General features: G+C 41.4%; 1 long non-coding RNA gene across 1 annotated transcript in view; it reads right to left on the bottom strand.

Moving 5' to 3' along the window:
• The window catches only part of LOC104006450 (uncharacterized), a 76,336-nt gene that overhangs the window by 46,916 nt on the left and 14,150 nt on the right, over positions 1 to 15,270 (bottom strand). The window contains exon 2 of the long non-coding RNA XR_008547991.1: positions 872 to 1,187. This is a non-coding gene — a long non-coding RNA (uncharacterized LOC104006450). The remainder of the gene's footprint in view (positions 1 to 871; positions 1,188 to 15,270) is intronic.

Below are 15,270 nucleotides of genomic sequence, written 5' to 3'. Positions count from 1 at the left end.
GCTATAGTGGCAACTCTCTTAATAAAGAACCCTTTATCAGTTCTCTTTCCTTCTCTGTCTCTTTTCCCCATTCCTTTACTAAAGTTTCCTGGAATCAACTGCAAAATAAATTACTTGCACTTGAGTTTTATCTGGTCTGGCTTCGGGGGAGCCCAAAATTATTTTTCCAATAGCTTTACACTGTGTTATGTTTACATAAGAGGCAGCACAGGATGCTAGGAACACACAGATTTTGCATAGGTAGACCAGGGTTTGAATCTTGGTCCTGCCACAGACTAATATGTGATTCTGGGTAGATTTACAGAAGGGGAAGCTTGGTCTTTAGCACCGTATGAGGCTATTGATAATGACACATAGTTGGCATTCCAACTGAATTTTGTCTTTCCAAATATCTGTGTCTTGACTCAAGCTATTCTTATTGGCTGAAATCTCCCACCATTTTTGCCTATGGGAAATTTGCATTTGCCTCTAAGAGTCTGCCTCAGCCATGATGTCTTCTGTAATTAATGCAGCAAGGAGTGAGATCTTTTGTTCCTCAACTCTTATAGTATTGGTTATTAGGAGCATTTTCATAGCGCTGATCAAAAGCTAATCTGCTTTATAATGGTTTGTCTCCATCTTCCCTCCCCTGCTAATTGCAAAATTGACAGGGAACAGGAGCCGCATCTGGGTCTAGGACACAGCATTTTGTTTGCTGAGAGTCTGGTAGAACTTCCCACAGCCCACAGGTTGATGGAACTGTGATAACCAGCTCACAAGCTGGGGGAAAAACCAAGATCCCATGGCACCAAGTATTACACCCATATAATTTTGTTACATTACTAATTATAAAGACACTGACATTTAAAGAGTTAATAAAAAATGAACTGACCTTTTCTCTCCCAGGACCTCGGGACCCAAGGCAATGGGGAGTCAATCTCAGGGCAATTTCTGCCAATGAATTGTTCCCTGTAGTCAGACAAAGCCTTTCTTGTGTTCTTCCCCTCATTTCTCCTCGTGGGACCCTCCTGGAAGGTGACTGTCTTGAATGCTTTATTCATGGCCATGGTACCTTTTTGAGGAGGTTTCGTAGAGGAACAAGAGCTACTCTGGGTGCTGCTGCTGCTGCCCTGAGGCTGTTGGAGAAGCTTCCATAGGACCCACATGGCTCCCAGCAGCTGACAATTCATTTTAAGCCACCTGCCCTCCTGTCATGGTGGCAGAAAGGGGACAAAACACAACGTAAAATCACACAGTGTCTTCTTTTTATTTTTGTGTTACTAAAGTTAGTATTTATTTTATGAAAGTTGTAGCTGTACATAATATTAGTTATATAGTCCACAGACTAATTACCAAAACTAAGAGCAATCCTCTATGCCCAGACCATTACAGCTCCCAGAGGCAACCACATGCAGCAATTTTAACTCTTATTTTTGATACTTACCTTCATATTTCTGAGTAACATGCTTATATTGCTAGTTCATTCTCCATAATGGCTAAAACTAAATAATCAAGATTTTCATGGCATCCACCCCCTCCTACAAGCCCACTTCTCATCCCCTTATTCTCTCGATACAGTATATTTATATGATAATGTAGAATGTATCAATAATCAGTGTTTACATAATTAGGACTATGTAAACACTGCTCACCATGGAACCATGTTTTTATATATATAGATATATATATATAGATATATATATATAGATATATACTCTTGCTTTTTCTGTCTTGTACATTTTTTTGTTTTCCTAGAAGTTAGTGATTAGTTGTGTTATTTTATAATTTGCTTAGTTTTCAATGCGCTTATCATTAATTAGAACAGATATGTAAATAGATATCATCAAAAAGTGCTTCTGGAGCTCTTCACAAACCTCAGCTCTAAATACTCTCATAATGTTTAAATGTTCTCTTTATATTTTCAAATATATCAAATATTCTATCAATTTCAATTTCTCGAAACCATCTTTTCCAGATGGAATTGTTCTGATTTTTCTATTCCAGACTGATTGCTTTCTACCCTAGTACACAATTGTCATCTTGAGAATCTCATTTCATCATAATTCCATGTGTCCCTTTTACTTCTCTCTTTTTAAGACTTTGCATGTTTGAAAGTATTCGTATGCTGCTCTCATATTAAATTGACAATTTGGCTGGGTAAGAGAGCTCTCACAATTTTAAAGGCAGATTCTCTATTGTCCTTTAACTTCCACTGAGGATGTTTAGAGATCCAAAGCAATTCTAATTGTTGGGCCTTATACAGGAAGTCTTACGTCTCTCTGGAAACTGACAAGATGTTGTTTTTTCCCAGGGCTCTGAAATTTAATGATGACATGCCTTGGTGTGGGTCTACTTTTATCCAATGGGCTTTGCATTAGTGGGACTCAACTTCAAAACTCATGTTTCAAATTTACTTAAGTTATTCTCTTTGTTAATTTCTTTCCCTCAATTTTGTACTCATTCTGGAACTCCTATTATTTAGATATTAGATCTCCTGGATGGATCTTCTAATTTTCTTTTCTTTCTTTCCTGTTTTCCTCAATTTTATTTTCCAACTTTTCTAATGCATTTTACATTCCTGCCATCGCAATTTTAACTCCTCAAATTTCTTTCTTAGTCCATGATTATTCTATTTCTGTGGCATCCCATTCTCCTTTCATGGATATAATAATTTTACAAAATCTCTCTAAGGATCAAGTTAATTTTTAAAAAAATTTTATATCCCTTTACAGTTTCCGTTTTCTCCGAGCTGCTTTTGTCTTTTCCTGTTTTTTTTTTTTTTTTTTTTTTGGTCAAGAATTATGACGAGTCTAAGACTTTTAGTCCACTTGCAGTCTAACAAGTTAGCCTACTACAGTTGCTTGGATGCTTTAAGAAGGCATGAGACTTCTGGGTCAGAGACACTACGTTATTCACAGCAATAGCCACAGCCAGAGTTTCAGCATTCGTATCAGTTTCCCGAGCATCGGTTCCCACAGGGCAACACAAAGAAGCCTGGGTAATGCCTTCATGCACAGTAGGTGATTATAGGAGAGGAACCCCAAGCTTAGGGGACCCCAGTCTTTTATAATGGACAGTGAGCTTATCTGACTTTTGCTCCAGAGTGAGACAGTATACTGAGCAGGAAATGAATTTGCCCTTTGTTGTGATAGGTCATACTGTCTCTTTCAAGACTGTTTGCTGTACAAAGACCCTTGAAAAGATAGCCTAGAAAAGCATTCTGTGCCTCTGCTTGAAAGATTTGCAGAAATATGAAAGACTAAAGGGAATTATCTCGCAACATTTGTTTGTTTTTATATTTCAAATTAAACACTTTCCTCGAATGTTTGGTAATCCTTGGTTATCTACTTACACTTAAGAACTGTCTTGGCCGGGCGCGGTGGCTCACGCCTGTAATCCCAGCACTTTGGGAGGCCGAGGCGGGCGGATCACGAGGTCAGGAGATTTCGACCATCCTGGCTAACACGGTGAAACCCCGTCTCTACTGAAAATACAAAAAAATTATACGGGCGTGGTGGCGGGCGCCTGTAGTCCCAGCTACTTGGGAGGCTGAGGCAGGAGAATGGCGTGTATCTGGGAGGTGGAGCTTGCAGTGAGCCGAGATCGCGCCACTGCACTCCAGCCTGGGCTACAGAGCAAGACTCCTTCTCAAAAAAAAAAAAAGAAAGAAAGAAAGAAGGAAAAAAAAAAACTGTCTTAAAGCTACAAACTTGGCCACTTATGCTCTGTAAGCTGCACTGTTTAACACAGTAGCCATCAGCCGCTTGTGGCTATTGAGCACTTGAAATGTGACTAGTTCAAATTGAGATGAGCTGCCAGTATAAAGCACTCAATACTTTCAAATACTTAGTATGAAACAACATAAAATATCTCTAATAATTTTTATATATATCATGCATTAGAATTATTTATTTATTTATTTATTTTTGAGATGGAGTCTCACTCTGTCACCCAGGCTGGAGTGCAGTGGCACAACCTCGGCTCACTGCAACCTCCACCTCCCGGGTTCAAGTGATTCTCCCGCCTCTCAGCCTCCTGAGTAGCTGGGACTACAGGTGCATGCCAGCATGCCCAGCTAATTTTTTGTATTTTTAGTAGAGACGGGTTTTCACCGTGTCAGGCAGGATGGTCTTGATCTGACCTCGTGATATGCCCGCCTCAGCCTCCCAAAGAGCTGGGATTATTTTTAGACACATAGGATTAAATAAAATATATTATTAAAGTATGTTTAATACTTTTTAAAAATGTGGCTAATATAAAATTCTGAGGTTTGTGAAGGGCTTCTTCAGTACTTTCTGGTGATGTCTTTTCACCAGAAAATTCACATAATTTTTTAATCAAATGAAGCAAGTTTTCAGGGATATTTATGTCCTTTTCCACAGTTACCCAGAAAATCCTTTGGCTATCATAGCATCTTTCTCTTTGATCACCCCTAGGAAATGTTTTTTGCTTTTAAGAACTCATGCAAATGTATTTAGCTCACCTACATAATCTAAGTTAATCTCTCACCTCTGCATGTAACCTTAAACACACAAAGTCTGCATGTAACCTTAAACACACAAAGTTCTTTTTCCAGGTAAGGTGACATAGTCATAGCTCTGAAGATGAGGACATGGGCAGCTTTAAGGGCCATTATTCTTCCTATCACACTATTATTGTGTCCATTTGATATGGTTTGGCTGTGTTCCCACCCAAATCTCATCTTGAATTGTAACTCCCGCAATTCCCACATGTTGTGGGAGGAACCCAGTAGGAGGTGATTGAATTATGGAGGCAGGTCTTTCCCGTGCTGTTCTCATGATAGTGAATGAGCTCATGAGATCTGATGGTTTTAAAAATGGGAGCTTTCCTACACAAGATGTCTCTCTTTGCCTGCTGCCATCCATGAAAGACAAGACTTGCTCTTCCTTACCTTCCACCATGATTGTGAGCTCTCCCCAGCCACATAGAACTATAAGGCCAATAAGCCTCTTTCTTTTGTACATTGCCTAGTCTTGGGTATGTCTTTGTCAGCAGCATGAGAACAGACTAATACAGTAAATTGGTACCAGTAGAGTGGGGCACTGCTGAAAAGATACCCCAAAATGTGGAAGCAACTTTGGAACTGGGTAACAGGCAGAGGTTGGAACAGTTTGGAGGGCTCAGAAGAAGACAGGAAAATGTGGGAAAGTTTGGAACTTCCTAGAGATTTGTTGATTGGCTTTGACCAAAATGCTGATAGCGATGTGGCCACAAGGTCCAGGCTGAGGTGATCTCTGATGGAAATGAGGCACTTGTTGGGAACTAGAGCAAAGGTGAGTCTTGTTATGTTTTAGCAAAGAGACTGGCAGCATTTTGCCCCTGCCCTAGAGATTTGTGGAACTTTGAACTAGAGAAAGATGATTTAGAGTATCTGGCAGAAGAAATTTCTAAGCAGCAAAGCAATTCAAGAGGTGACTTGAGTGCTATTAAAGGCATTCAGTTTTATAAGGGAAGCAGAGCATAAAAGTTTGGAAAATATGCAGGCTGACAATATGATAGAAAAGAAATCCCATTTTCTGAGGAGAAATTCAAGCTGGCTGCAAAAGTTTTCATAAGTAACAAGGAGTCGAATGTTAAGTTGCAAGACAATGGGGAAAATGTATCCAGGGCATGTCAGAGGTCTTCATAGCAGCCCATTCCATCACAGACCCAGAGGCCTACGAGGAAAAGGTGGTTTCAGGGACTGGGCCCAGGGTCCCCGTGCTGTGTGCAGCCTAGGGACTTGGTGCTCTGCATCCCAGCTGCTCCAGCTGTGGCGGAAAAGGGCCAACATAGAACTCAGAGTGTGGCTTCAGAGGGTGCAAACTTCAAGGTTTGGCAGCTTCCATGCAGTGTTGAGCCTGCCAGTGCACAGAAGTTAAGAATTGGGGTTTGGGAACCTCTGCCTAGATTTCAGAGGATATATGGAAATGCCTGGATGTCCAGGCAGAAGTTTGCTACAGGGGTAGGGCTCTCATGGAGAACCTCTGCTAGCGTAGTATGGAAGGGAAATGTGGGGTCAGAGCCCCCACACAGAGTCCCTACTGGGGCACTGCCTAATGAAGCTGTGAGAAGAGAGCCATTGTCCTTCAGACCCCAGAATGGTAGATCCACTGACAGCTTGCACCGTGCACCAGGAAAAGCCACAGACACTCAACACCAGCCCATGAAAGTAGCCTAGAGGGAGGTTGTACCCTACAAAGCCACAGGGGCAGAGCTGCCCAAGACCATGGGAACCCACCACTTGCATGAGCATGACCTGGATGTGAGTCATGGAGTCAAAGGAGATCATTTTGGAGCTTTAAGATTTGACTGAACTGTTGGATTTTGGACTTGAATGGGGCCTGAAGCCCCTTTGTTTTAGCCAATTTATCCCATTTGGAATGGCTGTATTTGCCCAATGCCTGTATCCCCATTGTACCTAGGAAGTAACTACGTTGCTTTTGATTTTACTGGCTCCTAGGTGGAAAGGACTTGCCTGTCTCAGATGAGACATTGAACTGTGGACTATTGAGTTAATGCTGAAATGAGTTAAGACTTTGGGGCACAGTTAGGAAGGCATGATTGGTTTTGAAATGTGAGGACATGAGATTTGGGAGGGTCCAAGGGCAGAATGATATGGTTTGCCTGTGTCCCCACCCAAATCTCATCTTGAATTGTAACACTCACAGTTCCCACATGCCATGGGAGGAACCCGGTGGGAGGTGATTGAATTATGGGGGCAGATGTTTCCTGCACTGTTCTCATGCTAGTGAGTGAATGTTATGAGATCTGATGGTTTGCACAAGCTCTTCCTTTGCCTTCTGCCATTCATATAAGATGTGGTTTGCTCCTTCTTGCCTTCTGCTATGATTGTGAGGCCTCCCTGGCTATGTGGAACTGTGAGTCCAATTAAACCTCTTTCTTTTCTAAATTGCCCAGTCTCAGGTATGTCTTTATCGGCAGCATGAAAATGAACTGATACACCATTTTACAAATGATAAAACTGAGAAGTGCCATGTTCAAGGTCATACACCTAAGGGTTAGAGTTGCATTTTCAACCCAGGCTGTTTAGAACCAGATCCTGTGCTACATTAGGGCTGGGATGACTAAGAGACAAGAACAAAATAAGGCAAAAGTCACCCCTTGGCAGAGGCCTCACGTATGTAAACTGCATTCCTGCTGAAGGCTTATCTCGACTATTTTTAAAGGCTTAGATAATGAAAAAGGAAGAAACATCCTTCTTTTGTTGTTGTGAAGTGGCTTAAATCATGTAGAAGCCCATTCATGTTGACAAGTATATAGGCTCTAGGAAAACCGATCAACTGTGGATTTGTTTGAAATTGGCAAAAATTCCTGCCCCCAGCAAACTGGGGACAGAGGGCTATGTCCTTTATATCTTTCCTGACTCATCAATTTGATGAGGCCTTTGTTTTACAGCTGGGAAAAAATATAAGGAAGGGCATTGTGGATGTGATTTTTTTCAAACCAGGATTCAACTAAAATTTATTTTATTAGTTCTCCTTCAATCTATAACCTTCATTATTATTATTGTTGTTGTTACTCTCCTGGCCAGCGCATTCTTGTCACTAACAGTGCCTTGCTGTAATGATTCTCACTGGGGGTGGTCAGGGTTCTGAGGTGGTGGTGGCAGGACAGCACTTGAACAAGAGCAATGAGGACTGGGTCTACATGGGAGGCAGTCTGGACTTGGGGCACCCCAACAGAGGCACTACCAATCTAGGCTGTTCTCAGGTGCTGGAAGAGGATTTAGACAAATATGAGGAAGACACTCCAAGATGAGATCCCTGATGAGGTACAGGGTCTGGGACAGGGGCCCTGCTTGCCCAGGTCAAGGGAAGTATAGGAGGTAGGGCAGGGATATGGAGAATAATCTCACAGTGGTGGGAAGGGTGAGTCGAATGTGTCTAGATAGCACATCCAGGGGTTGCTCTCTCAAATGCCACCGGAACTCTAGGCATGCTCCTCCCATTCCCATTTTCACATCCTTCATTTATTCAGCAAGTATTTATTGAGCACTGAATGTGCACCAATCACTGTTCTAGGTATACTTCTAGCCAAAAATGCCTGCCCTCATAGAACTCACATTCTATTGGGGGAAACAGACAACAACATATGTAAGTAAAAAATATGTGTTATATAGTGAAAAGTGGTAAGGAGGAACAATGGCGTGTAGTGGAAGTGAAGGATAGGAAACACCTATCAGGTGAAAGTGAGATGTTATAATTGTTGATAATGTGTTAGTTACCTCTTGCTGAATAACAAACTACCCCAAATATGAGTGGCTTAAAACAAGAAACATTTATGATCACAGTTTCCATGACTCAGAAATCCAGGCACAGTTTAGCTGTGCCCAGGGTCCTCTGGCTCAGGAAGTCACAGGCTGGGCCAGGGTCTCAGGTCTCACAAGGTTGTAATCAAGGTGCTGGCCAGGCATGCAGTCATCTCAGGGTTTGAACAGGGGAGGATCCACCTCCAAGATCACTCACATGGTTGTTGGCAAGGAATCGATTTCTGGAAGTTTGTTGGACCGAGGTTCTCAACTCTTTATCAGCTGGTTGGCAGAGCCCTCCCTCCTATCCTGGCCACATCAGCTTCTCTAGGGCAGTTCACAACATGGCAGCTGGCTTCACCAAAGAGAGCAAGTGAGAGAGGAAGGGAGGGCAAGCTGGAAATAAGCCAGACTCTTTGTTACCTAATCTTGGAAGTGACATGCCATCCCTCTTGCTATTTTCTTTTCCTTAGGAGTTGGTCACTAGGTCCCTCCCACACTCAAGGACAAGACTATAGAAGGACACAAAGACCAGGGGATGAGGATCTTTCAGGGCTATCTGAGAAACTCCTATTACAGAAGAAGCAGATTGGAGACCTTGCCGAGAAAGTGGTAGTTGAGTTAAGAAATGTAGGAAGGCAGGAAAAGAGCAATATCTGGAAGAAGAGCATTCCAAGCTCAGGGAACAGAACAGGCAGAGTTTTCCAGGCAGGAGCAAGGCATGTATAGTCTCTCTGTAAAAAGTAATCTACTGATGGTCTCCAGCAATTTGCCTGACTTTAACATATTTTGATCTGATATGCACTAATCAATAAGATCTCTTCATCCCATAAATATACACCATCTTCCATACGTTAGGCTCTGTGCAAGGCTAAGAGTGTCAGCAACCCTGAGCTCAACTAATCAAAGGGAAGCTTTTCAGGCCTGTGCACTGGCCCTGCAGCTTTGATGAGTAGAGGATGGTCTGTAATATTTATTATCCTATAGCATTTCTCTTTAGACACAGAAATTGTCTAAGGAGTGACATCAGCAAGATGGTGGACTAGGAGGTTCTGACCCTCCTCCCCCGCCAAATAAACAACAATTTGGCAATTATCCATGGACTGAAAGAGCACTGGGAGAGCTCCGGAGTGAGGTTAAGAAGCTGCAGCCACCCAGTGGAGCACAAAAACTGAGGACAGCCATATAGAAAAGTATAGAAAGCATTTTACCTGAGTAACTCCGCTCCCCTAGGGCCAGCTTATACACTGAAAATTATAATACATTGATGAAGAAATTAAAGAAGACACAGATAAATAGAAAGAAATCTTGTTTTCATGGATTAAAAGAATATTGTTAAAATATCCATACTACCCAAAGTGATCTACAGATTCAATGACATTTCTATTAAAATTCCAAAGGCATTCTTTATAGAAATAGAAAAAATATTCTAAAATTTATATGAAATCACAAAAACCTCTGAATAGTCCAAGCAATGTTGAGTAAGAAGAGCCAAGTTGGAAGCAACAGCTGTCTAGATTTCAAAATATATTACAAAGCTATAACAATCAAAACAGCATGACACTGGCATAAAACAGACATATAAGCCAATAGAACAGAATAGAGAGCCCAGAAATAAATACACTCATTAACTGATCTTTCACAAAGGTGCCAAGAAAACACAATGGGGAAAAGATTGTCTCTTCAACAGATGGTATTGGGAAAACTGGATATCCACATGCAGAAGAACGAAATTGGACCCTTATCTCACACTATATACAAAAATCAACTCAAAATAAAGACTTAAATGTAAGACCTAAAATCAGAAAGACTACTAGAATAAAACATAGGGAAAAAGCTTTTTGATCTTTGTTTGGGCAATGATTTTTCTTGGATATAACCCCAAAAAGCACAGGCAACAAAAGCAAAAATAGAAAAATGGGATTCTATCAAACTAAAAAGCCTCTGTACAGCAAAGGAAACAATCAACAAAGTGAAAGGTAACCTACGAAGTGGGAGAAAATATTTGCAAACCATGTATCTGATGAGGGCTTAACATCCAAAATATATAAGGAATTCATAACAACTTAATGGCAAAAATCAAACAACCCAATAAAAAATGGGCAAAGGACATAGACATTTATCAGAGAAGATATACAAACGGCTGACAGGTGTATAAAAAGGTGCTCAACATCACTAATAATCAGGAAAATGCAAATTAAAATCACAATATAATATCACCTCTCACCTGTTAGAATGGCTATTATCAAAAAGACAAAAGATAGCATGTGTTGGTGAGGATGTGGTGAAAAGGAAACCCTTGTACACTCTTGGTGGAAATGTAAATTGGTATAGCTATTATGGAAAACAGTATGGAGGTTCCCCAAAAAGTTAAAAATAAAACTACCATATGACTTAGCAGTCTCATTTCTGGGTATATATGCAAAGGAAATGAAATCAGTATCCTGAAGAGATATGAATACTCCAATGTGCAATGAAGCATTATTCACAATACCCAAGATATAGAAACAACCTAAATGTCTACAATAGATAAGTGATTTTTTTAAATGTGGTATATATGTATACATATACAAAACAGAATATCATTCAGCCTAAAAAAAGAAGGAGATCCTGCCATTTGCAACAACATGGATGAATCTGAAGGATATGATACTAAGTAAAATAAGCCAAACACAGAAGGACAAATATTTCAGGATCTCACTTATATGTAGAATCTAAAATAGTCAAACTCATAGAAGTGGAGAGTAGAATGATGGTTACCAGGGGCTGGGGGGAAGGAAGAAATGTGGAGACATTGATCAAAGGGTATAAAGTTTCAGTTTTGCAAGATGAGTAAGTTCTGGACATCTAACATACATCAATGTGACTATGGTTAAATTGTGTGAGGTGAAGATACATTAGTTAGCTTGACTGTGTCTGTCATTTTACAATACATGTGTATATCAAAACACCAAGTTGTATACCTTAAATGTGTACAAGTTTTAATTATACCTCAATAAATTCTGGCTATCATTCCACAATACATACATATATCAAAACACCAAATTGTACACCTTAAATGTGTTCAATTTTTTTATTGTACCTCAATAAAGCTAAAAAAGTCATGAATAAAAAGACTAGAAATTGCCTGGAAACAAAAATGCTTTCAATCTATCAGGGATTCTTAACTTGGGGTCTGTGGCTAGATCTCAGGTTCCAGGAAACTGGATGAGAAAAAAATTTATGTCTCTATTTTTACTAAGCTATAATGAAAATTTAGCCTGTCCCTCTGTCATGAATGTAGGTGTGATAGTTGGCTTCCCATGTGGCTCCAGGGACCCCCCTCCTGATGTTCACACACCCGTGCAGTCCCTCCCTTGTAGCCCCACATTGGTCCTGTGACATAGGGCACAGGAGGAGTGATGGCTGTTACTTCCGAGATTAGGTTATGAAAGGGTGCAGCTTCTGACTGGGACTCTTGTTCTTTTTCTCCATCACTCACTCTAAGGGAAGCCAGCTGCCATGTCTTGACATGTGACAAGGAACTAAGGCATCCAGCCAAGAGCCAGCGAGAATGTGAGACCAGCCAACAGCCACATGAGTGAGCTTGGAAGTTGGAAGTCAATCTTCCTGCCTTCAGATGGTTGGAGTCCTGGCCAACAACTTGACTTCAACCTCATGGGAGACTCAGAGGAAAAACGCCCAGCTAAGCCCCTCCTAGATTCCCAACCCTTAGAAACTGAGTGTGATATTTGTTATTTTTGAGTTGCTAAGTTGTGTTATGCAGCAATAAATAACACCATAGGCAGCAAACACTGTAGTATTAGCAGTACCTGTGATTCTATCACTTTATCACTAAAATATTTTGTTTATTGATTTTAATATGATTGGTGTCCTTTATGTCCTTTATAATTCTATGTATGTATTTAAATTTTTGCATTTAAAAACATTCTTCTGAGAGGGGATCCATAGGCTTTACCAGACAGCCAAAGGGCACAAAAAAAGGTTAAGAACCCTGAATTTGCAAGTCATAGTTTCTTCCTGGTGATGTGCAGGGGGACAAAAAACACCTCCCAAAGGTGTAATTAAATTCTGCACAGACCACAGCGGCAGCATCTTCCAGGGGTTGGGGCCAGCTGTCTGCTGTGGGGACAGGGATGAGCTTGGTGGGCTGGGCAGGGCTGTCCTCCTCCACAGGAGGGAGGAGAAGCTTCTGCATCCAGCCTGGACTCCTCCAGCACCAGCAGTGCCTCCTGCCCACACTTTGCACCAAACATAGCTCTCCCTTCCCTTTTCATCCAGTGTCAGAATTGCTCTTTTAATTGGCTGACAACCCTGAAGCCGGGAGAATGCAGAGGAATGCAGTCAATGTGCTGACAGCCCGTGTGAGAGTCAGCACAGAGCACCCGCTGGGCTGAGCAGCAGGAGGTGGGCTCCTTCCCAGGGTAGTCCAGAGAAGGAGCTGAATGTGAAACTCCTGTTTGGCATTTCCTGGCCCAGGACAATGGAGATCATCACACCTCCCCTTGATCCTCAGGAATCTGGATGCTCACTGTCTAGAGGGGACTGGACCCCAGAGGCATCTCCCGAGCCCTTCATGGAAAAGTGACCGGCACCAGTACCTCCATTTCCAAGATAAGAGTTTGTGTCCCTGGTCCTAGAGGTTCCAGGCGGAGCTAGGAAAAAGTTAGAGAATGTTGGCCACCTCCAGTGTCAGTCTCAGCTTACAGATGTGGACACTGAGAGCAAGAAAAGTGAAGTGTCTTCTCAGGGTCACAAAATTCATTTGGCAAGAGTCAAATCAAAACCCTGGTGTCCTGACACACTGTGCCTGTCTTATTGACTGTTATATTTCTAAGCCCTGGCAGAGGGCCCAGCACATAGAATGGTTGAAGGCATGAGTAAGCACACCCAATCTGAGTGTTCTTTCTCTCCCATCAAACCTTTCTACACTTTCACACAAGGACATGGAAAAAACAGTGGGCCTGGGTGAATCTCTTCATTTTAATTTTCCTCTTTGTCAAAACGAATGGTAAGTTGTCTCCCCATCTCCACTGCCTCCTTTTTCCACTTCAAAATCTAAAAAATCACCCATATTTTGGCAAGCTGTTAGATTACAAGAGTGAATTTTGTTGTAAATTTGGTAATCCTAGGATCATTACTAGTTTAGCTATAAAATGAAGAGGTACTCTAAGACTATTATAACAAGACAGGAAAGATAGTGCTGGGGACTCTCTGTGACCCACGATGAGACAGGAGGGATGAAGGAGGGACCCTCACCTCCTCTGAGGCCAGAGTTGAGTCACAGGTATCTGAAGAATTTGTATCTCCCCTGCCTAGAGCAGCGCCATTCATGCATTACATATAGTAGGTGCTCAATAAAGATTAGTTGACTGCTGATTGACTGACAGAGTAGTGAAAGCAACCTGCGAGCTGACCCTAATGGTGGTCACCACAGCCTCCCATGTCTTCTCCCTGCAGATGAGATAGGCCACCAAGACGTGAAGTCCTAAGGGATCCAAGCCAGAGCCAGATCTCCAATGTGCTCTTCCAGGCTCTAGTAATGAGGATATGAGAAGCCCAGGGTGGCAGAATCCAGGTAGACTTCTGTATTGCACATGTGTGCATATACGTGCCTTGCCAATGTGTACCTCTGTAATCAGCTAATAGGAACTGGTAGACATCTATAGAGGACAGACAGCCAGAACAAAGCTGTGGCATCATGATCCCAAAGCTGAAGGAGTTTATCTTCACCGTCTCCATTACTGGTCGTAAGTCTTAAGGAGCCACATGGCCACATTGTGGCTTTCAAAAGCAGTCCCTGGCCTTAAGTTTTTCAGTGAAGTATACCTCATAACACACAGACACACACACACACACACACACAAAACGTATATATATAACACTTGTGTATGAAAAGTATACTCTTTTATCTATAAATATTCCCAGAAAAATCAAGGAAGAAAAACATCAAACATAAAAAAGTATATTCTATTTTAGTGTGTTTCCTTTTTTCCAGTCTCCTGAAAATCCTTGGATGCAGGCTAAGTTGATGAGTTCATGAGTTGGATACAGTATGTGTTTTGAATTTTTATAAAATCCTTGGAAGATTATACCAGATAAGGCAGTTTTTTTCTTCCTGTGACATATTTGAAATAGAAGGAAAAACAGGAGGCATATGCCCCTGAATAGTTTAAGGTAATGTGGTTTTAGCCATTCAGAGCAATAAATATTTATTGACATCCTACTATATATAAGACACTGAGCAAGTGCCTTACAGAGTCAGAAATGAACATGATACATCCCCGTAGATAAGGATTTGTGCCTCTGGGTACCTATAATCTACTATATACACAACAAATGAAGTGTATACACAAATGATAGAAAATGCATGCAGAAAGTGCTAGATGCAGTAAAAGACTCCAAATAACATATTCTGGAATGACAAAGAGCAATTTTAGGAGAATGAAGGGATTAAAGGGTGAATGAGAGGTGAGACTGAGGAGACATAAGTACAGGAATTTAGAGTTAAGAAGGTGAGGACAATATTGAAGTGAATGGCAGGGCCAAAGAAAAAATTCTCTCCAAAGGGGAAGTATGGAACCCATTTCTACCATCCAATCGTGTGCTCTCTCTCTTTCTTTCTCCCTCTAGGTTGCAGAATCAAATGTACAAAGTTAAAGGTTAGCATGCCAAAGACCATTTTTTTATTCTCAGAGACCTGAGAAAGGAAGGTTAAAGGGTCCTATGACCAAATTATTTTTCACCTTAAAATCTCTGTCTTTACTTTCCCTAAGTGGTTTTCCATGTCCCTGTCTCCTTAGCAATAATGACCAACGTCAAGATGAAATAAGATGAGAGAAAGTATCTGAGTGCTGTGTTTTGTCTTTCAACCAGGCACCTAAATATATCCACAAATCAACTCTACTCAAAAGGGCGGCTGCCCGGAAGGCACTGGCGTAGGCCTTGATCTCTCAACCCCCTTCTTTCAAATGGCTCTCTGACCTTTTAGAGTTTGCATTTTTTTCTTGGCCAATTTT

This window comes from Pan troglodytes, chromosome 4 (assembly GCF_028858775.2).
Source record: "Pan troglodytes isolate AG18354 chromosome 4, NHGRI_mPanTro3-v2.0_pri, whole genome shotgun sequence".
Taxonomy (NCBI): domain Eukaryota; kingdom Metazoa; phylum Chordata; class Mammalia; order Primates; family Hominidae; genus Pan; species Pan troglodytes.
Note: the sequence above shows the minus strand (reverse complement) of the source record. Positions and strands in the feature narration are given on the sequence as shown.